The following is a 24,360-nucleotide window of genomic DNA, read 5'->3' as shown; positions in this document are numbered from 1 at the left end:
CCCAGGGCAGCACAATTTCACGGGACCCCCCCTTTGACATGGTGCATGCACCTTGGTGCCACGGCGCATGCGCGGGGCTACTTGAAGCGCGGGGCCCGGGGCAGCTGCCCTGCTTGCCCTGCCCTATATCTGCCACTGACTATGTAGAAGGCCTGTGGTCCAGCTCAGTGAAAATATGTATGGGGGTAGGGGAATGTTCCAGCCGGGATACTACCCAGGGGCGGATATAGGGCAGGGCAAACGGGGCAGCTGCCCCGGGCCCTGCGCTTAAAAAAGCCCCACGCATGTGCCATGGCGCCACCACGCATGTGCATGGCGTCACGGCGCATGAGCCGTGGCAAAAGGGGGCCCCGCAGAGTTATGCTACCTGGGGCCCCGCAAAACAGTCATCTGCCCCTGATACTACCCTTGCCAGTCAGTTACTGCATGGAGCCTCTGATTCTACGGCAGGCCAATAGAGGGGGAAGGGGATTGAAGAACTACTTGTACACATCCTTGTCTCACCTCAGGGACTTAGCATATTGTCTACACACTGGCCCAGAAGTGTACATGAATGCTCAGTCTTGTCAACAGACACCAAGGCCCCCCAAAAAATTAAAGGCAAAATCATGGTATAAGGAGGCTGAGAGTCAGCCTAACCCACCAAGGAAAACAATAAAAGAAAGGACCAAAGGGTTTCCATTAAGCTGAAAATGAGAAAACATTTTTTCCTGTGGAAATGAGAAACTGAAACCAAGTAGAAATAAATAAAACCAATGAGTCACTTTTGTTGCTGTCCACACCAAGAAAGACACAGTGAAGTGAACAGCGGAGGGTGATTTAAAAAAAAAATAGCCTAATTTGCTTACGGGTTTTGAATGAATGTATTTATAACTTAATAGGACGCCAGTAGCCCTTTCCATTTTGCAGAGGTAGCGTAAGCACACCTATTTTTGGAAGACCAGATGACAAGTGCAGAGGCACAATGCAGACCCAGAACATCCAGAGAAATTGTGAATATTACAGTTGGGTAAGTTTAAGTCAAACTTTTACCATGACTTGTGGTTGCATGTTTCTTCTTGGCCCTTTTTAGAATCAGTTTCAGACCTTGGATGAGTCTACTAAACTAAGATACTTAGATTCAATTCTCTGCTCTGCCATATATTTCCTTTATCACCTTTCCCTTTATTTCCTTTATCATCATAGACTTTCTGGGCCTTGGGTGTTTACTGTAATGGACCATGGCATAGATAGTTTGGCCTAGCACTCACAACTGAGCTGATGTCTGCCTATCAGGAGATGGTAGCACTGGTCAGCAAGCTCTAGGGGTATGTCTAGACTACATGGCTCCATTTGATGAGATGAGTGTAGATGAGTTTACTAGACATAGCAAAATAAAGCGGCGATTTAAATAATCGCCGCTTCATTTACAACAAAATGGCCACCACGCTGTGCTGACGATCGGCTGATCCGGCACAGCGGGCAGTATGGACACTCCGTGGTTGACAAGTGAAGCCTTTGTCGACCGCTCCGGTAAACCTTGTTTCACGAGTCTAGTAAACTCATCTAGATGGCTCCATCAATGTAGCCACATCAGTACTTAAAATACATAGCTGTAAATTACACCTTTTAGCACAGCGGTTCCCAAACTTTTTGGCATCACGCCCCCTCCGCTCCCCCCCAAAAAAATAGCAGCAAAACTTGTTGAGAAAAAAAAAGGAACTGAGCGGGGCAGCAAAACTTGATGGAGGGGGGGAATTTCTTCACGCCCCCCCCCAGTTTGGGAAGCCATGTTTTAGCACAACAGAGTCTGCCCTGGTCTTGAAGAAGGGTGGATTATTAGCTCCTTTCTACCTCTTGGGTTCGTGATCATGTTTTTGAGACTGCCAGTCCCATGAATGCGTTTGATGATTAGACTTGGCTGCAGTCTCCAGAAAGCAGGTAACATATGCTTGCTTTACCAGGTCAAACTCCTCTTCTGAGTAAGCAAGCTCTAAGGCTACATCTACACTGCGGCTTAGGCATAAGGATCTTGTGCAAACTGGGGGTTTTGCACAAAAAAACCTCTGTCCACACTGCTTGTTTTTGTGCAAAAACGGCTTAAATAAATTATGCAAATAAAGTTTGGCACTATGCTAATCTGTGCTTCATTTGCATAGGCTCTTGTGGCAAAAGCTGCAGTGTAGACAAAGCCTAAGAGAAAAATGCCTCATGGCCCACACTCAATAGTGCCTAAGTATCAAATGTCTTCTTTTAAAATGCACATTTTTTTTCTCTCCTGTCCAAGCTAGCTTTCCAAACCTGCACAGCTGTCAAGGTCAATTAATTGTCTCAGTTACCCTAAGCATCACCTTGTCACACATATTAACTGCCCTCAAAGGGCTGCAGGTCCAAAGATCTCCACGGTGAAAACCATCAAAACAATTTGTGTTTTATCAGAGGAGCCAAATCATAGAATGGAACCTCCTGTCCTGAAGTTCAATGAATATGGACAACTATTGGAGCAACAGGTGGCCATACCCTGAGCCCATAGGCCCAGCAAAAGAGCCTTTACCCTAGATACACTCCATACAGAAACTGCCACACTGGAATAAATGTGGTGGTTCAACTCATTGAGCATCCTGGCTGACTGTGGACAAAAGTGGATGCTTCAGAGTAAAGCTCCCTATCTTTGTGGATCTATGGGTGTGACGCTAAGCTAGTCACAGATGGCAACAATGTTAATATGAGGCCATCTCCTTCGGATCCCCCACTGGTGATTAGCTTGTGCCCTGCAGCACAAAGCTTGAAATGAGAGGCAACACTGCTCTTCTACTCCATGAGGCACTGAGCTTATTCATTCCCGTTTTGCCTTTAGATCCTTGGACAGAATCGCAAAGCAGGATTATAAAATGGCTTCAGAATTTGTATTGTACAACCAGAAGCACCATTGCCTAGTCATACAAATGTCTCAGCCTTACTTAAAACTTACAGAGCAGCATGCTAATTTACTAAGTGCACCAACTTTATCGTATCGTTTTTCAACTTAATCACAATCGCCTAACAGGAGATTAACGCAGTGAGCATTTTCACAGCTGACGTGCCTTTAAAAAAAAAATTCCCCAAGTTAAAATGTGTATAAATAATGCAAGTGACATGGAATATAATTATTAAATGTTGTCATTTTGGAAGAAAATTAATTAGCAAGAGCTGTAGCTGTCTTGTGTCTGTTTCAGCAGTGTGCATCTCAATTAAAATTTAATTGCGACAGACTCAGTCACAGCAGGGTAAAACTGAGGGAAATAAAAAAGCAGTCTGAGTTGATACTGCTGCCGAAGAGAAGAAATGGACTAGAAATGGAGGGGGTTGAGAGGGGAAGAGAACCACAACAAGGAAGCATGCTGCTGTTCAAAGAACGCATCAGCTGCAAAGGGAGTTGTTTCATTCACAAAACAGGGATATGAGACTGCTTAAATTGCCCAAACTGCAAACAGAAGTACAATAAAATGCTTTCAGCAGGGCAGATTACACATGAACCTTTTTCATCTCATCAGCGAGCCTTGGGGGGCCGTAGGTTACTCATGTTACTATGCCCTGTGGTTCCAGGTTTTCTCTCTCGAGTATGCAACTCAGCAAACACCTAAAACTGAATGGGTCCCGCAACAGCCTGCCTTAAAGGAGAAGCTGGAAAAGGTTTTTGCCCCCCTCCAAATAACATCTAATGTTTCTCTTGATCCCATATTAACAGGAGAAGAGGAGTTTTCAAAAGGCACAAATTAAAGCTGGGCATCTGTCCTCAACTCTCTCACCAACAGAAGCTGGTCCAATAAAAGATATCGGCTCACCGACCTTGATTCTCTCCTACCCAACTCCAGCCGACCTTCAGATAGAACTGGGTGCCCCACTGCTTTTGAAAAATGTCCCCAGTCGTCTGCAGTCGATCAAAACGGGATCAATATTTGTGGCCTGTATTAGTGACCAGTGCTTTGGGGTGACCACACTGTAAGAGCTTAAAAGGAGCATTCCAGAAATCATTGAGCACCCATCATCTTCCACTTCAGTTGTCTCAAGTTTGGTACCCGATAATATAATCGCATAAAATCACTGCAGGTTGAATGGCAACCTTTGGGGTGCTGAGTGATTCTAGTGAGGCGGATGTCCATTTATCATGGGTGTGGCCATGTTTCCCGCGGTCCTATAAAGTTTGTTTGCAGCCACCAGTCCTGGCTCTCAGGATTCTATGCTGTTATTTAGCTCTAATTTACCCCTAAATGTCTTCGACGAGCCCAGTGAACAGGGGAACTATTGGTAATGCTGGCCCAGGGCTGGGGAGAGGGAGAGGGATGGGAGGTGATGCAGGCCACCAACTGGCTTCTCCCCAGGGCCACCCTAAGGAGGGGGCACCCACTGGCTTCTCCCTGAGGCCCGCCTGGCACAGCAGGGGTTGCACTGCTGTCCAGCATCTGCTCCTGAGGACTGTGGTTATTTGTGAGTAACTGTCCCCCGTGCTTGCTGCCCTCCTGTGGTCACTTGTGAACATAAACGGTCCCCTCCCTTTCCAGTTGATGCGAAACCAATCGCATTCCACACACATCCTATTGTTCTGGCACAACCATACCCTGACCTTGCTTTAAAGTTAGGATAAGAGGAACCTGCATGCCACATTTGGTGATCCTAGCTCTGTCTGTTTAGGAGGCGTTCTTGATCAAACGGACTCTCAGAGGGATGGACTCCCACGCTGACAGACAGGCACACAAACTCTCTAAAATATATACTAGATAAGGGACCTGGTTTTAGGGTTAAACACAGACAAAGCTGTTTTGCTGATCTCTATGCAAATTTCAGAAGTTAGGATGAAAGCATGAAGGTAAAACCAAAACTAAAAACCACACACAGATGTTTTGTGGATCTAATTTCTCCATATTAAAGGCTGAGTTGTAGGGCCTAGTTTTCACCTCCTCCTGGATTCACAATGAGTGAATGATGTGAATGGGGACCAAAGTTGATATGTGTAAGTGAATGGGTATTGAAATATGGTGCAGGATCAGGCCCCCAGCTGGGCTGTTAGCAAAGAGCTTTGTGCCAATTTGTGAAAGGTTTAATGCCAGCAAGTTTGCACGTAAACGGAACCTGCAATCAGTCAGCGGGGGGGCTACTCCTATGGCCATTACCACTTACAACAAAGGAGCCACTTCATCTTCCATTATGGCTATACAGAGGTCTCCTTACTAACAACTTAGTGTCGGCTCCAATGAAACAACATGACAGAACCTGCATCGAAGGTGCAGCTGATGATGAACAAGCTGCAACACGAGTTAGAAGCATATTACATTTTTAGCTTCTACTTAAAAGAAACCACCTCTCAAAAAATTAATCTACAAATAATAAAAGTCTCAGAGGGGTAGCCATGTTATTCTAACTGAAAAAAAAACTTAACAACAAATGGTCCTGCAGTATCTTAGAGACTAATAAAAAATGTAGATGGTATCATGAACTTTCATGAGCACAGCTACAGAAGTGGGTTGTGCATATAGCTCATGAGACGATCTACATTTTTGTTAGTCTCTAAAGCTAGGTCTACACTGTAATGTTAAAGATCTTTTTCCGATTTACTTTTGAAAGAGTCTCTGTTGAAATTTGGAGTGTCTACACAGCACCAAATGTCAAAAGAAAGTGCGCTTTTGACACATCCCTTATTCCTCATAGAATGAAGTTTACAACAATGGCGAAAAAATTTCGAAAAAGCAGATGTGTTTCTTAGACGCATCGTTGCTTTTCTGGCATACCTCCAGTACCCCGAAAAAGCAATGCAGTCTAAACGTAACCCTAGGTGCTGCAGGAGCATTCGTAGCTTTTTAAGTTTTTACAAATATTTAGTTTAAGTTAGATATTTTTATTCCGCAGCGATCTTCACAAAAGCAAGTAAGGTGAATTTAAACAAGTGTTATTTGTCAATGCTATTTTCACTTTTCTGACCATATGTATCTTTTCATATGCAATTATTTGCAATTTTTCTATCTATATATTTTTCGTTCGTTAGTGACTTGGATTTTTGAACTCAGTTTTCTGTAAAATGCTTTCCAGCTCACCTTACAGCTAAATGCACACAAACTTCTGGTTCTGAAACAGATCGCTGGGCATATCTTTCATCACCTCACATTATTTGGTCTTCATTTTGCTGTCATGAAAACATTTCCTTTTGTCTACAGATTAATTACAGCCTGTTGAGATTTCAGCACAAATACCTTTGCACGTTTGAGTCTCAGTAAAAGACACAGTGATTCATGCAAGATCTATGCCTCAGTAAGGGAAAATAAAGCAGAGGCAAAACATGCGTGCAGTGAATGGATCAAATATCAAAAGATCTGAAACCTCCAACGTGCTCCCAGTCTTCCTAATATAAATAGGTTTCTGCACAACGTGTGCAAAACCCAAAGCTAAACATGAACCACCACTTCAGTTCAGCACGAAGATGATTTATCTTGGCAATTCATTCATCTAAGCATGAAGATGACAGGGCAGGAAGCATCACTCAATAATGAATTGTGTGGGATACAAAACAACGATAGGTGTGTTTTTTAGACATTACACATGCAACCACTTCACCCCTGGAGTCTGTAAGTTTGCTGTGTGTGGAACTCTGGTGCACAGATGCTGGAACTCTGCAGAAGCAGAGAGTAAAATCCAGTCCAAGAATGCACCTTCATTTGCTTTTAAAGCAGCAAAATATTTCATTTAATCATGTATCAGCTGGATCTGATGAGGACTGTGGGGCTGTCTACAGGGCACTCTTATCTAGAAATAAGTTACGCAATTTGAGCTATGCACATTGTGTAGCTTATTTTGAAATTTAGCACTGTCTAAAGATATGCCCAGCCCGTTATTTCGAAATATAACGGACTTGATATTCCGATGTCCATGTAAACCTCGCTCCATGAGGATTAAGGGACATTTCAGAATCTGAAACATCCCTTAATCCTCATGGAACAAGGTTTACAGGGATGTCGGAATAGCAAGCCTATTATATTTTGAAATAACGGGCTGGCTCAAAAGATGTGAAATAGCTATTTCGGGATACTTCCAGTGTCCCAAAATAGCTCCGTCATGTAGACGTAGCCTAGCAGTATATGTGGTCTGGATGATGCAACAAAAAGCTTGGTTCTCCACAGCTCTGCTTAGAACTGGACTCAAGCTTAGCTACAGCAGAAGCAGCTTGAACTTACAACTCTCCTCGATCTTACTCCAGTGGAGAAACTGGGAGTAGCAGAGCCCCACTCAACTCTGCCCCCAGCCTGCTCTTATGCCAGGTAGGCAGTGTTCAGCAGGAGTTTTCTCATCTGTAAAATGGGGCTAACACTTACCTACCGCCCAAGGGTGGTAGAACATTAAGCTAGTTAGAAAAATCTCCTTGAAGATGAAAGGTGCTATGTGAGTATTTAGCATTCTTTGTAAGTGGCAGCAAACTATAAAACCTAACAAACTGCCAAGGGGCAAAATGGTATCAAAACAGCTCTCCTACCAAACTCTTCATTTTGTGCTAAACATGCGAGTTTCAGGAGCCTGTTAAGAGCATGCATAAGTCTGCAACTTTCTCTTTGGGCAATAAAGGCTGGGAAAGCAATCAAAGCTACCCTCAAACTTGTCAGAAACATAATTGGCTCTCAAGGAGGCAGAACTCATGAGGTTGATCTTAAAGCCATTTTTCTCCTTTATATCGCAGTTTCCCCTCACTACTAGTGCTTTCCTAGCGATACTGTCATTCTTATCCCTTGAAAATGCCATTAGAAGGTAGCAACTTGAAAGTAAAATGTCTCCTCTAAACTCGGCACCATGTATTATTTTCTTAACATGAAGCCTTGGACTTGGATGCATCCTTTACCCAAACTTTATCTTGACAGCTTTAAACTAGCTGCCTAAAAAAAACCCCTAAAATATTCTGTATGACCAGGTACATAACTGATCAGACAGACATAGCTCAGGGACATCACTTATCATGAAATCTTACTGTGTGCATGCTAATGGTTAATAAACTGTAATCAGAATACTATTTCCCTACTTGACGCAACTACTACAATTATTATTTTTATTACCAATGCACCTAGGAGCCCTAGTCAATTTCTCACTTTATCCTAATCACAGTAATTTACCAAACGAGTTTTGGGATTTTTTAAAAGCATTCCAAATGTGCAGTCTTCCTCCATAGCAGGGGTGGGCAACTTGTGGCCCAATGGGGTTCCACCTGCTGCCCACAGACTCTCTGTCTGTCCCACTTCCCCATGTGCCTCTCATGCACTGGGGAACTGGAGTCCCAGACTTTCTTCTTCTCGCCCTTAGAGCACTTTTGGAGTACTATGAATCCACTGATTCCGGTGCCCCCATCCTCCCAGAGTTGGAATGCTGCGAATCAGCTGTTTGTGGCTGTTCAAGCTCTGGGAGGAAGGGGAAGGAGCAGGAATCAGTGGATTCGTGGCACTCTGAAAGTGTTGGGAGAGAGGGCAAGGCGCAGGTAAGTGCAGGGCTCCAGTGCCTCCATGCAAGAGAAGCATGTGGGGGCAGGGGAGGTACAAGGGTGGCATGCAGCCCACTGAGATTGAGGGCCCCTCATGAGGCCCACTCACTAATCTTGGTTGACCATCGCAGTTCAACAAAGAACTCTGCGGGGAAAAGGGAGTATGGAAGAGTCTTACTTGTCCAGTTGGGTTTTGCCGTATTTGGAAAACGTGTTGGATAAAAAGGCGCAGGGATCAAAAAGAAGGACACATGGAAGCTCCAAGTCTCCATGACAGCAAAATGCGGGATGAAACCCTCGTAAACTAAGTGAACGCAATAGCTCCTTCCACATCCACAGGGGTCCATGTAAGCAACGGCTCTAAGTAAGTAACTGAAATCCACCAGGATGCAGCAATGAGAGCCATCATGTAATTTAACTAGGAGAAAACTCAAAACTCAATCCCAGCACAGGTCATCAGGACATCCAAAAACATTGGGAAGAGGAAGTCTATTTTAGTTCATTAAAATGTATATTGAAGGGAATACAGCCCTGCAGGGAAACCATTACTCTTATATTGTTGCATTCTTATAAAAAATAATACCTAGACTCCCTGATGTGAGAGGAAAGGTCAAACAATTACAGCTTCCTTAATTTCATAGCCAGTTGGGAAATTAAACAATGTAATCATCAAAGAGTTACACCTCGTTTTCAGGAGAGTGGCAATTTAAATTAATTTTTTAATTTTATAAAAAAAATAGATGTAGGGTAGTAGAGGGATTTCACCCAGTGGGCTTTTATTCTTTTTAAACAATCTTGTTAATTCATGTTAAAAAGAGAGATTAAAAGGAACATTAGCAGCTTTTGCAGTGCTATAGTTAGCTCCTCTTTGTGTGTCCCAAACGCCAAGTGCAAAACGTTTGTCTTTCATGAAGCCTTTTTCTTCTGTTCTTTGTCTTCTGTATATAACCCCAACCAACACATAGCTCCTCCAGTTTGGGGATTTTATTCTCAGGCTAGATTTTTTTCTAATCTTCAATATGCATTACCATGGCTAGTGCAGGACACTGGAATTGTTAGACTGGGCCAACGTAGCAGTCCACCTAGTCCAGGGGTAGGCAAGCATTTTTGCCCGGGGGCCACTTCAAAAATTGTTGAAGTAGCCCCGGGCCACTCCGGAAGGGGTGGGGTCTGAACAGGAAGGTGAGGGGCTACCCCACCCCCAGACCATAATTGGTCTAGGGCTGGGGGAACCCCTTTGCTCCCCCTTCCCACCAGGCATCCATGCCCTGGAAGAGGCTTGGCATGCTCCCCCTCACCCTTAGGCCAATCAGGGCCTGGGGGTGCGGGAAGCCTCCTCCTGCCCTGCGAGAGCACATGGCACTTCGATGTGCCACGGGCTCCTTGCAGGGCCGGGGCAGGGCGAAGGAAGCTTCACGCAGCTGCCCCAACCCCAGGCTCTGGTTGGCCTGGGGAGCGCACAAAGCCTCCTCCACTCTCCCCTTCCCCGCCCCGTGAGCAGCGCTTCAAAGCACCATGTGCTCCTGGCAGGGCGGGAGGAGGCTTCGCGTGCACCGCCGCCCCCTTTTTCCCGCCCCAATCTAGCCTAATACTCTGCATGGGCCCTAATCCAGCTCTCATTAAAATCAACGGACAGGAACAGACGCTGGCTCTGGGTGGGTTGCCACCCACCTCAACCAAGGTGTTGGCCATTGGTCCTCCTGCCACTGGGCTGCTAGACCACAGATGTCACCCGACCAGAGAATCCCGGTATACGGAGGTACCACCTGGAGTATCATTCAAATTAATATCACTGCAGCCATTCGAATGGGCCATATGAAGGTCTAATCCCTCTGTATCCTTTACATTAAAAAAGAAAATCACATCCCGTTTTAGGGGTGCTTTGTGCCAGTAATGAGGCCACATCCTCTCCAGATCCAGCTTTCAGGGCTGTCATGGCTGCTTTTCCCGTTGTCCCAGTGCCACCACAGCTGTTCCTTTTGATTGACATTTTCTTCCACTCCCTTCATCTGGGTTCCTCTGGGAGCCTTCATCTGGGTTCCTCTGGGAGCCTATGGGCTTAAAAACCTCCCCTTACTTCTTAAGCTCTAGCTGCCAGTTGGGACTCTCCCAGTCTGAGCCCTCAGGAGTTCACATTGCATCTCAGGATTGATGGATTTCAAGGCCAATGGGCCTATTGCTCTTGGGAAGGGATGGAGGGGTCTTACCAACGTTCTGGACCTCTTGTCAGGAGTACCAGGTTAATGTGTCTTCCTAGATGGGCCCTTTGAAAGGCTGGAACCTGCTTAGGGTGGGGTTCTTTGGTGCTTCACTATGGAGCTTTGCCCTAGTTTCAGAAGAGATCGTTTAGCATTCATTTTTCCAGCTGCTGAGGTCCACGAGAGTTTTGCCACTGACTTCAAAGGGAGTAGAATCAAGCCCACAAGGTGGTAAGCATAAGACTCCTGTGCCTTCCAATGGCGAACCATGAGGAAATAACTTGAGACAGAGAGCAGGCAGCACAGAGATCAGGAGACGTGCCAAGCATTTGTCAAGAGACCAGTCGGCTTTAATCTCTGTCCGCCAGCTTTATTTTACCTATTTCTTCAACCTTTGAGTATCATTTTTAAGTTTAAGTGCAAATCCCAGAGAGCGACTTCCATATAAAAAAACCTTTAAGGCATTCACTCGCCTACATCAGTGGTCCCCAATGCAGTGTCCATGGGTGCCATGGCACCCGCCAGGGCATTTATGTGCACCCGCCGAGTGATCAGGTCTGGCCCAAGCCATTCTTGCCACCTTGGGCGCACGGCGCATGCGCGGCCCCGCCTGTGGATACCCGGCAGCCCCAAAAGGTTGGGGACCACTGACCTACATCATCCACCTACAATCCTTTTGCCATCTTAGGTACTTGTGTTTTAAAGGGTCCTCTCTAGAGCCTTGCAAAAATTTTGTATCCACATCTGCAACTGTCGCTGCAAAAATGAACTGTGGATACCCGCGGATATCTGTAAATTTGCAAGTTTCTAGATACAAAATTTGTATCCGCATCCATATTGTATAAATGATCCCTACATCCGCAGATACCTGCTGATGTGGAGTGGATATTCATGATTTACAGGGCTCTAGTTCTCTCCTTCACAGCACCAATCAATCTACTTGGTTGAGTTTTAGGGAGCACATAACCCTCCACAGCAGGCCTAAAACTCTCACAGCACGTGCACAGTGTTAACAGGGTACTTCACACAGAAAGGCACATGTCTGAGCCCGGGAGAGTTTACATTCCAAAGGCCAGACTCTGCCACTTGTAGATTGAGGAGTCCCTTATTCTGAATAGTCCCACAAATTTTTTATGGGACACGATGAGTAAAGGTGGTAAAATCTGACCCTTAACTAGAAAAGACAGGGGGAAAACAATCAAGGGAAAGGAGGAAATTTGGATAGTTTGAAAAACTGTGGTAAACTTAACCGTTTGTGGGGCCTGATGAGAAGAATTCCACATTTAAACGACCCGACTGGTGCAGTAAATGTTGGTGCAATCCATGTGCTTTCAGCAAAAGCATGAATTTTGCATAGATGTGCAGGAAACAGCCAATACTATGGTTTCCTTGAAACCCTGCATTGGAATCAACAGCCATCAACAAATCCAGGCTGGGTTTCAAATTTGAACATAAGAACGGCCTTACTGAATCAGACCAAAGGTCCATATAGCTCAGTGTCCTGTCTTCTGACATTGGCCAATGCCAGATGCACCAGAGGGAATGAACAGAACAGGAAATCGTCAAGCAATCCCTCTCCCATCATCCATTTCCAGCCTCTGACAAAGGCTAGGGACACCACTCCTACCCATCCTGGCTAATAGCCATTGATGAACCTGTCCCCCATGAACTTATCCAGTTCTTTCTTGAACCCTGTTAAAGTCCTGGTCTTCACAACCTCCTCTGGCAAGGAGTTCCACAGGTTTACCGGGCACTGCGTGACGAAAAACTTCATTTTGTTTGTTTTAAATCTGCTACTTATTAATTTCATTTGGTGCCCCCCTAGTTCTCATGGTATGGCAACAAGTAAATAACTTTTCCTTATCACTTTTTCCACACCAGTCATGATTTTATAGACCTCTCTCATATCCCCGTCTCCTCTTTTCTAAAATGAGAAGTCCAGTCTTTTTAATCTCTCTTCATATGGGATGTATTCCAAACCCCTGATCGTTTTTGTTCCCCTTTTCTGAACCTTTTCCAATGCCAATATATCTTTTTAGAGATGAGGTGAGCACATCTGTATGCAGTATGTAAGATGTGGGCGTAGCATGGTTTTATTTAGAGGGCATTCCCACTACAAGTCATCTGGGTATACATCCGTTCTGCACTAAAGTCACACTTGTAGGAACGGATGCGTTACAAGTCCACTCTTAAGTCACACAAAAAAAAAAACCCATCGTCTGTGCAAATGGAAGTCAGCTACGGGAAAAAGATTCCCCGCTTTAAGTTGTTTCGCTAAAAGTCCAAGTTTCTTGGAACGTGTCTTGGACTTATAGCAAGGACGGCTTGTAGAGGCAATAAGATATTCTCTGTCTTATTTTCTATCCCTTTTTAAACAATTCCTAACATTCTATTTGCTTTTTTGACTGCTGCTGCAGTGAGTGGAACTATCCACAATAACTCCAAGATCTCTCTCTTGAGTAGTTATAACTAAATTAGTCCCCATCATATTGTATGTATAGTTGGGATTATTTTTTCCCAAAGTCCATTACTTTGCATTTACCAACATTAAATTTCATTTGCCATTTTGTTGCCCAATCACTTAATTTTCAGAGATCTTTTTGGAGCTGTTCACACTCTGCTTTGGTCTTAACTATCTTGAGCAGTTTAGTACGATCTGCAAATTTTGCCACCCCACTGTTTACTCCTTTCCCCAGATCATTTATGAACAGCACTGCCAAGTCCAGGTCTCACAAAACAGGAGTCTGGCCCTGCAAAATCATAAGATTGGCTTAAAATCATGAGATATTCTACAATAATACATGTGGGGCATTTGCCTTCTGGGACTAGAGGCTTTTGAGTCACTTGGGTCACCCTTCAAGCTTTTCTCCTCAACCACAAGGGTTGGCAACTCGATTATTTTAAGTAACTGCTCAAGGTCACATAAAATAATGGTCACTTCAGGAGAAGAAGTCTGAATATGAGAGTCTGGCTATAACCATGAGAACTGTCAATTCTGCATGTCCCTTAAACCAGGGGAGTTGCCCCCAATAAAAAGTCGCTAACACCCTCTTGAAAAAGATGGTCCTTGTAAGAGTTTCTTCACCCAGTGTCTTTACTGGTACACCCTAACTGCCACCCATCCCACGAGTTCCAAAGTCCGACCCGTGCCGTATCTAGTCAATATTAGCCTAGAACCTTGCCTCGAGATGACTCACACCGAGGTGAGGTGCCGTCTGGCAACGCCACCTGGTGGAAGCAGGGAGAGGAGAGTCCAGGCCCACCCTCACTCATGGACCCCAGCCCAGGGCCCTAAGGACTCGGACCTAGTTCAGTCTGGTCCGGCTGGCGGGGCTTCCTACCGAAACACACCAACCCCTGGGCGTTCTGAGAATGCCCTGCCCTGGGCTGCTTCCTCTCCCTTTATCTGTGTCCCTTAACTCTCCTACCGCCTCCGTCCCTCCATCCCTCTCGGTTCTCTGTCTCCTTTTTCCAATACCTGCCTCCTGACTCGGCGTCCTCCCGCCCCCCACTGGGCACCTCCCTCTTTCATACGCTACCAAGCTCTTCCCCGTTCCCCCCGTCACACTCTCTCAGCCCTCTTATGCTCCTTCCCCAGACCCCGCCCCCAAATAGCTGTCCGGCAGCCCCCTGGCATGCCGTGCCTGCGCTCACCCCGACTTGCCACCCTTTCCCCTGCCCCTGGCTGACATGGGGGCGGGGTTTGAGGTACGGGACCATAGTGCCCTGTCATACGCGGGTGCCGAGAGCACTGGAGAGGGGGGTTTTGGAGTGCGGGGCAGTAGCACCCCATCACAGTCCTAAACCAGTTTCCTCAGTCTGGACAAACGTGAACTCAGGAAACATTCAAGATCTGTAAAACTATCTGAATTTTGTAAAGAAGGCCTCGTCTGTATAAAAGGCCCAACCACTAACCATAATTCAGCCTAGAGATGTTAAATTGTGATTAATTAGCTAACCAAGTAGTCAGTGGAATGTCCATCGACTACTCTATTAGTTGATAATGGCTCTTACTACATTTAAAATACAGAGCCGCAGCAGGGTTGCTCCTGGGGGTGGCACAAGACCGCTGCGGCTCTGCCTCTCCTATGCCCCCACACACCATGGAGACAGTGGTGTGGGGGGAACTGGCTTTTAAACTGGCTCCCCCCGGCACCGGCTCCTGCTTCTCCCCCTCACACACACCTTGCTGCCTCTGACACAGAGGCAGCAAGAGCAGGGGAAAGCGAGTAGTCAACTCGACTACCCAATAAGCCTAGGCTACTCCCTTAGGGTATGTCTACACTACCCCCCTAGTTCGAACTAGGGGGGTAATGTATGCATACCGAACTTGCTAATGAAGCCCGGGATTTGAATTTCCCGGGCTTCATTAGCATAAAGCCGGCGCCGCCATTTTTAAAAGCCGGCTAGTGCGAACCCCATGCCGCGCGGCTACACGCGGCACGGACTAGATAGTTCGGATTAGGCTTCCTAATCCGAACTATCTGTACGCCTCGTTCCACGAGGCATACAGATAGATCGGAATGGCTACATAGTTCGAACTATCTAGCCCGTGCCGCGTGTAGCCGCGCGGCACGGGATTCGAACAAGCCGGCTTTTAAAAATGGCGGAGCCGGCTTTATGCTAATGAAGCCCGGGAAATTCAAATCCCGGGCTTCATTAGCAAGTTCGGTATGCATACATTACCCCCCTAGTTCGAACTAGGGGGGTAGTGTAGACATACCCTTTCACCCTTGTCCAGACATGAATTTAGTAGTTTTGACTTCTTTGCTAAATGACTTTCGCAGAGGCAGTGCAGTCCACTGGACTGAGCTGGCAGGCAGGTGTCCTTGGCCGGCTGCTGACTTGACATGTGGTGTTAGGTGAATCAGATTCTTGATACTTCAATTCCCCCTCCCCCGCCAGGTTTGGACGTTTACTCTCTTTTGTAACACTCTAAGATCTACCATTGCAGAGTACGGGGTAGAGTATTCATATAAATTCCTGAAAGGTATATTTGGCAAAAAGCATGAAACAGAGTTTAACTCCATTTCTTTCTCCGCAAACCATTCCACCGCTCATTTTAGCATGAATAGCCAATTAGAGCATTAGGTGCACCTAATAAGGATTTGGATGGTAAGAAGACAGTGGTCAAATATTTGAAGCAGACTAATCAAAGAGGAGGAAATATACCAATTCTGGGTGAGGTAAATTTCAATGTTTTCAAGTGAAATGTTACTGAAGAGTGATATTTCTTCCCTTTAATGGTGTGCAATCATCATTTATGACCGTAAATACAGGCTTCCGGAAAATATATAGCAGTCCCTTTTGAGCACAAAAGAGGAGCAAGTATCAAAAGAATAAAAATTTCATATAGCTAAATGTGTAGAAAGTGTGGTTTCTAAAAGGCTATGTGTTGGAAAAACTTGATGGGGAGAGCAATTTCCTCAGGATGGGAAAGGAATAGATGTATTTTTACACAGACACGTACATATATCATTTTGTTTGCAGGTGAACTGCAAGGGTTTCAAGAGATGCAAAGAGTCACATCCCCTCAGGACAGTAGAAAGGGTATGTGTGTGGAGTCATTAACTCACCCACATGCCACTCCGTTTCCTGGATTTAGTGACTGGTCTTTGTTGGAGTTGAAGAGCTGCAGCTGGGACGGAGGATACAAGTTCACGAGGGGTTATTCAGCTCCAGACAGTCTTAATAACAGCACAAGTCAACACAACCCTTCCCCCTCCCTTTCCACCCAAGCAATGAACTTCTGAACTCTTTCTATAGTAAGCAGAGATCCGATGGTACGCTAGAACCTCGCTAATTTGCACTTCGCTGATCCACACAGCCCATAATATTCTCTCTCTCTCTCTCTCTCTCTCACACACACACACACACACACACACACACACACACACACACACACACACCAGCTTCTTCCTACTTCTTAGCTAAGATTGTATAGCGTGCCGTGTTGATATCTGCTATTAAGAGAGTTCTGTTTTCCAAAATACACAGCAGAACTTTTACTACTATATCATTACAAAGCACCATACACTGGTCAAGCACAGGAACAAAATAGATTAGGTGATGCAGTAACCTGACTTTTTGGTTTATTGTGACTGTGTGCTGCCTTGCTACTTGACAAAAACTAAGTCATTTGTAACAGGTCTTTTAGATATAGGTATGAATTAGATCTAAAGGTTGTCAGGAAAAGAATACCCTAGCTCAGGCATCTCTGGTGCTTTGATGGTTTTCCATGTCCCACTGAAGAATGGCCTGTCCCCTCAGTTTTCTTCTAAGCTCCAGTGAAGGGCAGAAGGGCTGGATGATTTGCTTCCCTACTATGTTGAATTCCTCCAGTGGTTCGGCTGGGCATTTACATCCATTCTGCAATCTAGGAAAAGTGAAGACTGCTAACGATGAGCTAAAATCTGCCTCCCTCTGGCTCTCTGGAAAAGAAGAGAGCTCTTCTACCCCATCTCAAGGTGCTGCCCCATACGGTCTGGTATAATGTGGCTTCCAGTGTTGGCAGCGAGAAATGTAACAATATTGGTCGGGGAGGTGTGATTTCTAGGCACTTGCTACCCACACACGCTAGGACAACTGCATTCAGAGGGATCTTTAGGCCCATCTCTTGAAGCATTGCCCTAGTCATGAGCACCGAAAAAATATCTAGGGAGCTTGTCCCTACAAATGGATGAAACTGCCATGCACCTCCACTTACACTGTAAGCTTCTTTCCCCTCTCCTGTGTGATAGGACAAGTTCATGAGCTATAACTGAGCCTCATGTATGGCATTACATATCAATCTGGAGAGAGAGAGAAAGAGAGAGAGAGAGAGAGAGTGTGTGTGTGTGTGTGTGTGTGTGTGTGTGTGTGTGTGTGTGTGTGTGTGTGTGTGTGTGGCCGACCTGGGCCATTCGTGCACCCTGCGCGGTGCCTGCTACAATGGGGTGCCCCGGGCAGTAGCCCAGTTGGCCGTAGGGCCGGCGCTCTCTGTGTGCGTGTGCGTGTGCATGTGTGTGTGCGCGTGTGTCTTCCTAAAACTGAAAGAGCCAAGACCATCAAATTCAGGATACAGCTTCCTCTTATCATACCTTAAAGCAAGGTCAGGGTTTGGTTGTGCCAGGAAAATGGGACGTGCCCGAAATGGGATTGATTCTCGTAAAACTGTACAGAAGAGAGACAGAACCACCACACAGAGACAGGGGTTCCGGGCAGAGGGGATGGGGGGCGGTGTCTCTCCCACCCACCCGGCCGATTTGTACAGGAATATTGCTGGCTGTTCCCCTTTGTCAGCAGGCGAGGGCAAAGCGCACAGTTTGCAGCATTCCTCACTCTGGCTGGGGAGCACAGAGGGACACATGACCTGCCCCAGCCAGGGGAAACGCACCCTTCCCCAGGCTGTGCCCACTGCAGCGGCCCCAGAGAGGCACTTTTCACCTGGCCCCAAGCTGCTGCAGTGAGAAAGGGCTGGGGTTATCCTCTATTCTCGGGGCAGCCTGCTCCATGACCCCCCTCCTCCCCAGAGCAATTATTTAAATGAAGAAAAACAAAAATGATTGTGTTAAGGACTCAAGCAATGTCATGTAAATCTTGCAGTATATCCTTCAGCTAGGAGAAGAGTTTTAAAGAGACTTCTCAAGGATCACATGGATCTCAAATTCAGGGTGTGTGAGTACTGATATCTAGATATATACACACACACCCCTAAATTTGAGATCCACATTATCCTTGAGAAGTCCCTTTAAAACTCTTCTCCTCGCCTTAGCCAAACAGGAAAGCTGCCAGTGAGAGAAGAATTCTGTATGCTAGCTGGCCAGAGCGTAGGTGGTAATTCATAAAACAAGGGAAATGTGTGATCAAGCAGAACAGCTTATCCCAGCTGCTGAAGGAGAGGTGAGGAAAACCATGTCGAGTTAACATGCCAGGTTTCCATTTTCTTCAGATGTACAAAAGGAGAGACAAAATCCGCACATCCTGCCAAACAGCAACCCCGCTGGAATGAGCCCTGTTGTCCTGGCAAACTGCAGCTTATGAGAGAAAACAATGTTTGTGTCATAAAGTTTTCTTAAAGTGGCTGCAGGCTTCAGAGCTGCAAAACCAGCGCTAGGAAAATGTTGCTCAAAATAAGAAAGTTTGGGGACACAGAACCCTACAGAGACTGCATTGCTTCCTTGGGGCATGACTCTGCAGCACTTACTCATGCGAGTAGTCTCAGTGAATAAACGCTACTCAACATGACTAAATTACAAAAGCAACCCACAGTGAATACACACCGGCTCAAACACACACTAAATTCAAGACCCATGTTCAGGTCCTCCAGTATTTGCTCCCAATCCAGCTGTCAACCTCAAATTCTAGGATTTTCAAGGCAGCGGCTATAATGAAGGAGGAGGAATTGATGAAAAAGCATAAGGAAAGACTAATGGGGGGTTAGTTGGTTGGCTATTAATTTATTTCAGTCCCCCTTACATTTCTAAGTTAATTCTATGCTAGTGAAAGATACAGATCCTTAGCTCTGGAACGTTTCTGTGTGCCGATGGAGGAGATAGGTCCCCGACCCGAACATGGTGGCTCTGCCTCTAAAATATAAATTAGTAGCTTGGGCTCACAGCCATTCGTTTTCCTGTCCTCTCCTAGCATACAGACAAGTGTTAAGTACTTAATGTCATACCGGCCCATGTACAACAGACACTCGTCTACTACAATTGTCAGATTCAATTCACAAGGTGCCATAGACAGTGGCCTGTTGATTATTACCTGGGGCAGGGAAACAGAATATCCAAGCACTATTCTCAGCTCTACTTTTGGACTGGTTCCATGACCTTATCCTTCCATTTCACTTTTCTGTGCCTCAGCTTCCCAATCTGTGAATTGGGGATAAGAATACCTAGTGACTTTTTTTTTTTTAAGAGTTTTGAGAGGGATGAGTGAAAAGAGCTGCATACATATTACTAAATCAGGCAAACAATCATCAGAGTACAACCTTCAGGCATTACCAACTACTGAAAAATCACCCATCTCCCACCCTACTTTTACTAGGAGACGTGCAAATCAAATTCACAGCACATCGGTTCTATGTTTCTGAGAGCCAGTGACTTCTCCATGGCTGTTCAGGACAACTTGAAAGAACCCACTGAACATTCACCGAACACCAGGACCATAAAGCACAGAGCATCTTACATTAATGGTGCTGTTTTTCCTGTGAAACCAGTACATGAAAGTGATTAGGAACCTAGATGTTATCACGTGGATAACAGCTTATCTCACCTGACTAACAGACAATGGTAGGAATAAGCAATCCAGAGCTTTTCCTAGTCTTACTATTAAATAAAAAGTGCTTTTGTTGACAGAAACCGTCTTGGGGCATAAGGGATACCAAAAACCTGCTCCTAAAATTCATTAGTTAAGGCCCAGGCTTGTCTCTTTCAGATCTTTTGAAGAAATGCCTCAATGCATATGTATATTAAAAAAAAATTCATTACAGTTAATAAAAAAGGCAAGCCCCAGCCAACACCCAGGAACTTCTGGGAGGTTCAAATGTCTAAATCCATTTCTAGCCAGAAACTCTGTAGAACAGAATTTTAAGTTCATTTGAATATTCTATCACACAGCAAGATGGCACATGCCTGACCGGGATGCATCATTTTTTTCAAATGTATTTTGACTCTAGAAGTAATCTTTAGAATCCAGGGGATTCTTCTGACAAGTCTGTAGACATGCAGAGAGAGAGAACCAAAGAACACCAACAGGAACTCACTTTGTAAGTTTCACCCGAGTCCAAAAGGGTTGTATGCTTAAGAGCATTAATGAAGTCATTGATTTGGAACCAGTGGTGGGGTGTGAGCAGGTAGGACTGTAGAACCTAATGCTGTTGAGGATGACTGTTTTTGTCAACTAAGTTTGCTCTGCCACACTCTAGCCTTTAAAGGCTGCTATGAAAAGTTAACCCCAAAACAAGGACTAAACCCTGTAATCCCACCACAGCTTTTAAAAATCTTTATCAACAGCATTTGAAACCTACTAGACATGAGCGACGAGGAGTCCTGTGGCACCTTATAGACTAACTGAAGTGTAGGAGCATAAGCTTTCGTGGGCAAAGACCCACTTCGTCAGATGCATGTGACGAAGTGGGTCTTTGCCCACGAAAGCTTATGCTCCTACACTTCAGTTAGTCTATAAGGTGCCACAGGACTCCTCGTCGCTTTTGCAGATTCAGACTAACACAGCTACCCTCTGATACTACTAGACATGGTGGCATTTAACCTGTTTCTTTCAATCTGGTTTATCTGTGGAGTGACTTACTGGAACAGCAGGAAAGCCCATCTCAAAAAGAGAGTACAGGATCTGAATTCCTATCCTGACGGGAAGAAGAGACCAGTGCACCAGTAACAGCAAGCGGTGGTAATAAGTAGGGGTGGAGCAACGAATCCCTTGGCTCCAGGCAATACAAAAACTAAGATATAATCAGTAGTTTAAATCACACACAGAGATGGGACTAGAACAGTGCTGGGAAATTTGCAGCCTGAGGGCCGCATGTAGTCCATTGTGGTTCTAGGTCTGGCCCACGAGACATTTTATTTATTCTTGCCCATAGGGTTGCCAGAATCTGCTGGCTTCCATCCGAGTCGTTTTTTTCCTACTGGTATTGCTAACGTGACTCGCATGTAAAGCAAGGGCACGTGAAGGGAGGTGCGTGCGAATTGCCTGCAAGAGTCGTGTGCTCCCTCGGCATCCATTCAAAGCACTACTATGGTTCAATCGGCCCAACCCATAAATTCCAGGTACACAAGCCAGTTAGCAAAACTACCCTGTTCTGGGAGACTGCTATGGTTACAACAATCTTGCAGCTCACTGAGCTGGAGAGCCACTCATGGGGTCACTCACTCACTAGCCCAGGTGGCCGGTCACTGGACTAGAACCTTAGTCTTTCACCTCCAAAAACACAGATCTCTGCCACTTGAATTAATAAGGAGCTTCCATTAGCTGTAAGCAGCAGTAGGGCTTTTATCTCCTTTGGGTCAGCCACAAGAGGAAATCATTACCGCATGCAAAGCCACTACATCATGGCCAAGAAAGGTGGCACAGGATGGCAATAAAGTGCATTCAAATATGTCAGAAGGGCGGTATTTTTCCCCGGATAGTGTAAAAGAGAGGGGTTGAGACAGGGAAGCAAGGGAGTAGTTGACTAGTTGACTACCCAATATGCACATGCTTATTGGGTAGTTAGGTCGACTACTTGCTTTCTTTCCCCCACCCCCACTTGCTGCCTTAAAAGCTGGCTTCCCCCAGCACTGTCTCTGCAGTGCAGAAGGGGCAATGGCAGAGTTGCAGCATCCCAGAGCTGGCGTGAGCCGGGACTGAAGACTAAAGACTCTTCAGTCCCGGCTCACACCACCTTTGGGAGCTAACCCCACTACAGTTTAAATGTAGTAGGAGCCAACCAGCTGTGCACCTGGCTCCTACTACATTTAAACTGCAAAGCCGCAGCAGGGGTCGCTAGCACCCTTCCCCCAACATCTAATCTGATTAACTGCCATTTAACATACCTAGTTGGGGATAGGTGTCTTCTCCCCACAGGTTCTGATGCCTCGAACTTTAAGGGCTCACTCACTTAATATCCGAAAGTGTCTAACGGTCAGGGCACTTCTTTGAGAGTGGACCATGAAGATTTACATTTAGGGCAGAAGAAGAGCAGCGAAAGCTGAGGGTGCCTGCAGTCCTTTTCCTTCTGAGCTCCCTTTCTATTTGCAAGAGGGAAAACGGCACAGATTACTTTGTACTAGTACTAATTTGTGAAATCAGCACCCAGTCAATAGGACATGTTTTCAGTCTGTGCGCAGTGCATATTTTCCTTCTTCCTGAGGAAGATCAGCGGGACAGCCCTTCTTCAGGCACATATCCATACACGTGCACACTTACATCAGCATAGATGTATTAGAACTGGAAGGGACCTCGAGAGGTTATCAAGGCCAGTCCCCTACCCTCATGGCAGAGCCAAACACTGTCTAGATCAGTGGTCTCCAACCTTTTTACACCCAAGATCACTTTTTAAATCTCAGAACAGGTGAAGATCTACCACCCTGCCCCTTCCTTGAAGCCCCGCCCTCTCTATTCTCCTCCTGTCCATCACTTGCTATCCCCAGCCCTTACTTACACACTCTGATAAACAGTTTATTTTTAAATTATACATAAAATTAAAATCACGTGTTTATAGTTATGAAATAAATGGTCTGTTTTTTATTCATGCTATTTAAATCTAAAATGAAGCATTTATAGTTATACATTTTGTGGGGACAGAGCTCTGCGGCTGGGGGCAGGGGAGAGGGAACAGGGTGGTGGGGGGGCAGAGGACAGGGTTCTGCAGCAGGGGGCAGAGAGGGGGGACGGGAATAGGGACAGAGTTCAGTAGCTGGGAACAGGAGAGTGGGGACAGGGGAGTGGGGACAGCGTTCTGTGGCTGGGGAGTGGGGGTTGGGGAGTGGGGTACCAGTGGAGGCAGAGAGTCTGCTGCATCTCCCTCCTCCCAGGATTCTCTCCCCTCCCCCCGCAGAGAAACCAGCATGTGCCTGCCCCAGGGCCGACCCAACGCGGCGCAGGGAAGCCCCGCGCGCACCTGCCCCGGGGCCAACCCCCTCCCACGTGCAGGGAAGCCCTGCGTGCGCCTGCCCCGGGGCCGACCCCCCCACCCGTGCCGGGAAACCCCCGGCGCGCCTCCCACGGGGCTGACTCACCCCTCCTGTGAGGTGCAGGGAGCCGATGCTCCCTCCCGCAGGACACCCGGCAGAGCAGCTAGCGCACTTCTGGAAGCGCCGGAAGTGGCGCTAAGCTGCGGGACTTCTGTCCATCCCTGGGAAGCCGACACTACCTCCATTTTCACTTGAGGTAAGTAGTGGGGCTTCTCGGGGGTGAGAGGGAAATGGGGGCGGGGCAGACAGGACGCCTCGCGAAGGACTGGTCGAGGCCTCACGATCGACCAGTAGATCGCAATCGACCTCTTGGTAACCAGGGGTCTAGATCATCGTCTAGATCCGTCGTCTTGACAGGTGTCTCTAACCTGCTCTTAAATATCTCCAGTGATGGAGATTCCACAACTTCCCTGGGCAATTTATTCCCGTGTTTAACCACCCTGACAGTTAGGAACTTTTTCTAATATCCAACTTGAACCTTCCTTGCTGCAGTTTAAGCCCATTGCTTCTTGTCCTATCCTCAGAGGCCAAGGAGAACAACTTTTCTCCCTCTTCCTTGTAACACCCTTTTAGGTATTTGAAAGCTGCTATCATGTCACCTCTCAGTCTTCTCTTTTCCAAACTAAACAAGCCCAGTTCTTTCATCCTTCCCTCATAGCTCAGGTTTTCTAGACCTTTCATCATTTTTGTTGCTCTTCTCTGGACTCTCTCCAATTTCTCGGCATATTTCTTACCATTATGGTTCATCAGAAACCTATTTAACTCATGGGATTTGCAGTAATGGCTGATAGCAGCCAGTTCACCAGGTGCAGGAGTTTGACCATAGAAGTCTCTTCTTCATTAGCCTTAACGTCTTTGTCAGCCACCAATGATTAGAAAATGTGTCTTATTACAGAGAGCAGCGTTCCCTATAAGCGGAGCGCTTCGGCAGTTACCCAGGAGAGATTCAATGCCACCCAGCTGATTAGCAGAGCACTCACAGCCAGCAGCATGTGTTTCTACTAGTGATGCATGTTTATAC

General features: G+C 46.2%; 1 protein-coding gene across 5 annotated transcripts in view; it reads right to left on the bottom strand.

The window, feature by feature from the left end:
* GLI2 (GLI family zinc finger 2) overlaps nt 1-24,360 on the bottom strand; it is a 276,156-nt gene that overhangs the window by 230,643 nt on the left and 21,153 nt on the right. Inside the window, exon 2 of one of the 5 annotated variants that reach the window (XM_075933074.2) lies at nt 19,411-19,517. The exons of the other annotated variants lie outside the window; for them this stretch is intronic. The gene's annotated coding sequence lies outside the window, so the exon portion shown is untranslated. The remainder of the gene's footprint in view (nt 1-19,410; nt 19,518-24,360) is intronic. 5 annotated transcript variants of the gene reach the window in all.

The sequence above is a fragment of the Pelodiscus sinensis genome, chromosome 7 (assembly GCF_052426305.1).
Source record: "Pelodiscus sinensis isolate ZL-2025 chromosome 7, ASM5242630v1, whole genome shotgun sequence".
In the NCBI taxonomy this organism is placed as follows: domain Eukaryota; kingdom Metazoa; phylum Chordata; order Testudines; family Trionychidae; genus Pelodiscus; species Pelodiscus sinensis.
This window is presented reverse-complemented; position numbering and strand designations above follow the sequence as displayed.